General features: G+C 46.5%; 1 protein-coding gene across 1 annotated transcript in view; it reads left to right on the top strand.

The window, feature by feature from the left end:
• PLA1A (phospholipase A1 member A) overlaps positions 1-4,930 on the top strand; it is a 72,945-nt gene that overhangs the window by 65,216 nt on the left and 2,799 nt on the right. The window lies entirely within an intron of this gene.

Genomic DNA, 4,930 nt, shown 5'->3' with positions numbered 1-4,930 from the left:
AGCATGGGAGGCACATTTGTGTACCATTTGGAATGCATCTCTCTTGGCACCGGAAGAAAGGGTGACCCCAGACGGATACCATGTTTGGAATTGGAATCCAAGAGGTACTGGCAGTGAGAAAAAACAGGCCAGGCACACAGGCAGGCTAGAAGAGCACTTAACATACTCCCCAGAGGACAAGATAAGACCTGGGGCAAAAGAGGCAAGTGTGTGTGTGTGTGTGTGTGTGTGTGTGTGTGTGTGTGTGAGGGGGTGAACAAAGGGAAAGTGAGCACAGACTTTACTGTCACACCTCAGGCAGGACACTGTCCAGAGCCCCTTATGGGAGGGCTGGGGGCTCTCCTGAGGTAGGAGGACACTTCAAGGTCGGAAAGTATGGGACTATTATCAAAAAAATCCTAACAGTGAGAAGTGGAAAACCCCTTGAAAGCCTTTATGAAGTCACGTTGGAAATATGACTTTATTTGAAATAGGCATTTATTTTACAACCATTAAACAAAATTAGCTATGCAAAGCAGCTTTTTGAATTCTTTTTTTTTTTTTTTGGGTTAGGCCGGCCTCTCACTGTTGTGGCCTCTCCCGTTGTGGAGCACAGGCTCCGGGCGCGCAGGCTCAGCGGCCACGGCTCATGGGCCCAGCCGCTCCGCGGCATATGGGATTTTCCCGGACCGGGGCACAAACCCGTGTCCCCTGCATCGGCAGGCGGATTCTCAACCACTGCGCCACCAGGGAAGCCCCAGCTTTTTGAATTCTGACTTTCTCCTGTGTGTATCTGGATCTAGTAATAGTTAATACAATGATAGTACATTGCTCCGACCATCACCCCACCCACCCCAATATTGGCAAATTATAATAACCATCACCTATTGAACACCTATAAAATGGCAGACGTAGATTAGGTATTTTACATACATATGATTTAGTCATCACACAACCATTCCAAATAAATATTATCCTCCTTCTACATCTGAAAGAAACTGAGGTTTAGAGAGGTAACAAGTTCCCACAGGTAGTAAGTGACAGAGGCAGGATTTTTCTTTTTTTAATAAATTTATTTATTTATTTATTTTTGGCTGCATTGGGTCTCTGTTGCTGCATGCGGGCTTTCTCTAGTTGTGGTGAGCGGGGACTACTCTTTGTTGTGGTGCATGGGCTCTCATTGCAGTGGCTTCTCTTGTTGCGGAGCTCGGGCTTCTAGGCACGCGGGCTTCAGTAATTGTGGCACGTGGGCTCCAGAGCGCAGGCTCAGTAGTTGTGGCTCACGGGCTCTAGGCACGTGGGCTTCAGTAGTTGTGGCGCATGGGCTTAGCTGCTCCGCAGCATGTGGGATCTTCCCGGGCCAGGGCTTGAACCCTTGTCCCCTGTATTAGCAGGAGGATTCTTAACCACTGCGCCACCAGGGAAGTCTGAGAGGCAGGATTTGATCTCATCTATCTGACTTATTGCTGTGTCCCAAGTAGTTTGCACAGTTAGTGGAAATACAGGACAAGATCCATGACTCCTAACTCCACTCCCCCCAGAAAGTCTGAGGATGTTCAGGAACTTCTGGATGAACCTGGGGTCTACCTTGGGTCATCAATTTGAAATCTGGGAATATGCAAACACTAAACTAAGAAATGTCCCTCTGGTTTCCACATGACTCTTTGATTTTGTTTCCTTACTACCATTACTCCTACAGCCCCTGAGGTATGGGGGCGGGGACATGGGGTGGAGGCACCCAGTAACCTTCCAGAACTATTCAAGTGCTCCGATCCATGGGGACCTTTATTATACTGCTAGTAACCTAAGTAAAATTAGTGAGAAATTAGGACTTGTCAAATATGCAGAGGAGTAGAAGTTTTCAACTCAACACACATTGAGTGCCTGCTATGAGCCAAGCACTTAGAGAATCAAAGATTCCCAAGAGCTTTCACTCTCTCAAGGGAGAGATACCTCAAAAAACCACCTCAATTCAGTGTGGGAAGCATTGTAACTGAGTTGAGTTTAGGAGAGGTGGCAGCCTAGAAGGAAGGTGGCATTGAAGAAGGAAGACACAGGTGCTAACAAGGAATTTGGGGTGCAGGGGTTGAATTAGCCAGGTAGAGGGAGAAGAGGATTTCTCGTGGTGAGAACAGCAGAAGAAGCATAGGCATGGAGGTGTGAAAATGTACGGCATGTTGAAAGAAGCTGGGTTTTTTTCTTCTTTAATTACAATCCCCTAACCAACAAATTTGCATCTTATTCCCTTTTTTCTAACGTTGAGGGGGAAAATCAGTGGCAAAGGAAAAGAGCTAGAGAGCTCCTGGAGAAGGCCCCATGCCCCACCCCGCCGCCCTCGCCCCCAGCCTTTCCCACAGCAACCATTTGGGTCCTTGATGTCATTTCAGCAGTGGAGTTTGGGGATTTCCATATGCTGTTTTTCTGTCACCTGCCTGCCTCCTGGCCAAGCCACCCCCTTTAGCAAGCAGCAGCTGCTCATCCTTCTACCTTAGTCATGCACCCCCTGAGCTGTCAGAGTGGCTGTCTCTGCCAGCTGTGAGCAGGGAAATGAGAAGCACTGGAACAGAGAAACAACCAAGGCTCTGCCCAGGATAGAATTTCAAAGCAGGTCATCTTTCTCAGCAAGCCTGACCAATGGGCTGGTCCTGATCCCTTAAAGAGACAGGCAGACCAACCGACTGCTGCTCTCAGCCTGTCTTCTTTGTCAGTGCACAAATGTGCTCATCTGAGCAGAAAGTACTAACATTTGTCAAGCAGTTATTGTTTCCTCATGTCTCCCCATGATACTTTATTTTTAATGGAAGAAACAAGCTCAGAGAGGTTAAGGAACATCCCCAAGGTGACAGAGATAGTATGTGAATAGGGGCTAAAGCCTAGGTCATTGTGACTCTAAATTGTAGGTTCTCTGTGCTGTACCACCTTGCCAGGTACTTTGGGGAGTTAATATGTGTCCATATGCAGGCTCATTCATTGCTACCAGGGATTTGTGTATGCCACTGGGGTGGCATAAACACCACATGCTGCCTGTAGTGACAGTGACAGTGATGCCTGTGGGGTGGGACCTATGACAGGAATACAGTGAAAAGCTGTATCTTTGTTTTTAAAACCAGGTTTGATAGAAGAAGAAAGAAAAATTGTGTGTCAGAATGGTATGTTCTTATAAGGAAAGCCACAAATATGCAGGCAGAAGCACAGCAGAAAATATTTGGGGAGAATAAAAGGAAAGACACAGAAGTCACATCATTTGTTGAGTCAATTCTATTGATTAAGCATTTACTTAGAACAAAGTATTTGTGCCAGGAAATAGAAGGGGATAGAAGATGAGGAAGACAGTGAGGGAGACTGACCCAGAAAGAACTACAACCCCAAAAATACACTTATTGGGCATGTGACCAATGAGACATAAGAGGACGTGTCAGGGAGCTTCTGGAAGAAGTATACTCCTTGGTGGAGACTGTAAGGAGGCCTGCTACCTTTCATCCTGGCTTGAATACAGTTGTGTGATGATATAATGCTTGAAGCTACCACAACCATGAGATAGGAAGGGGTTCAAAGGAAGCACTGATAAGGGAGCAAAGAATTCAGGAAAAACATCACAAGGGAAGATGACATTTAAGCTGGTTTAAAAAGCCGAGTAGGTGTTCCCCAGCTAGGGGAGGGCATTCCAGGAAGGGAGAACAGAATGTGAAGTCAAGTCCAGAAGTAAAACAAAAATACATGGCATATTCTGGTAACAGAGAACAGTTTGTTATCAGTGAATCAAAGGGAACAGCAGGACACAAGGCAGGAGAGGCAGGCCAGGGCCAGATTATGAAGTCAGCCGGCTACACCATCTCTCCAAGAGTGGTCATGGACCATGGCTGGTCCGAGAGCTGTTACTGGTCCATGATGAGATGTGGACAGAAACTGAGAGAACTTAAGACATCTTTATACAGTTTGACAGGAAACTTATTAGTCTGTGAATTGCAAAAAATTTAAGTAGTAGTAGTTTACTACTTGTAGTTTGAGAAACTACATGTAGTTTCACCACAGGTAGTTTTTGGGGTTTTTTTTGTTTTGTTTGATTTTTTTTGCAGTACATGGGCTTCTTGCTGTTGTGGCCTCTCCCGTTGAGGAGCACAGGCTCCGGACGCGCAGGCTCAGCGGCCATGGCTCACGGGCCCAGCCGCTCCGCGGCACGTGGGATCCTCCCGGACCGGGGCACGAACCCGTGTCCCCTGCATCGGCAGGTGGACTCTCAACCACTGTGCCACCAGGGAAGCCCTCACCACAGGTAGTTTGAGAAACATTGGGCTTGATGCTTTTAATGCTTTCCTAATATAGTTATTAAAATCGAACACAGGCATGATCCTAGGCATTGGACACATACTGCTGAGTTGATCTTAGGCAGACACTACTGGTTCCTTATCCATTTCCCCCTTTTCCCCCAGTTTATGGAACTCTGATTTTGCTTGGGAGTTATACAAAGGAGGGTGGGCTTCTCTCCCAGTTGCCAGGGCCTGAAATAAGACTGGTAAAGGGACTTCCCTGGTGGCGCAATGGAAAAGACGCCGAGCTCCCAATGTGGGGGTCCTGTGTTTGATTCCTGGTCAGGGAAATAGATCCCATATGCATGTTGCAACTAAGAGTTCCCATGCCACAACTAAGGAGCCCACCTGCTGCAACTAAGACCCGGTACAACCAAATAAATAAATAAATATTTTTTAAAAAACAATGAAAACTGGTATCAAAAAGACTTCCAAGTTAAAAAAAAAAAGACTGGTCAAATCCAAGCACGATATCCCATTCCCCACAATGGCAACTAGTTTAAGAGTGGACATGTGACCAATGAGACATAAGAGGACACGTGTGTGGGAGTATCTGGGGAAAAGTATACTCCCTGATAGAGACAGTAAGAAAGCCTACTACCTTTCATCCTGGCTTGAATACAGCTGTATGATGATGTAATGTT

This window comes from Kogia breviceps, chromosome 5 (assembly GCF_026419965.1).
Source record: "Kogia breviceps isolate mKogBre1 chromosome 5, mKogBre1 haplotype 1, whole genome shotgun sequence".
Classification (NCBI taxonomy): Eukaryota; Metazoa; Chordata; class Mammalia; order Artiodactyla; family Physeteridae; genus Kogia; species Kogia breviceps.
Note: the sequence above shows the minus strand (reverse complement) of the source record. Positions and strands in the feature narration are given on the sequence as shown.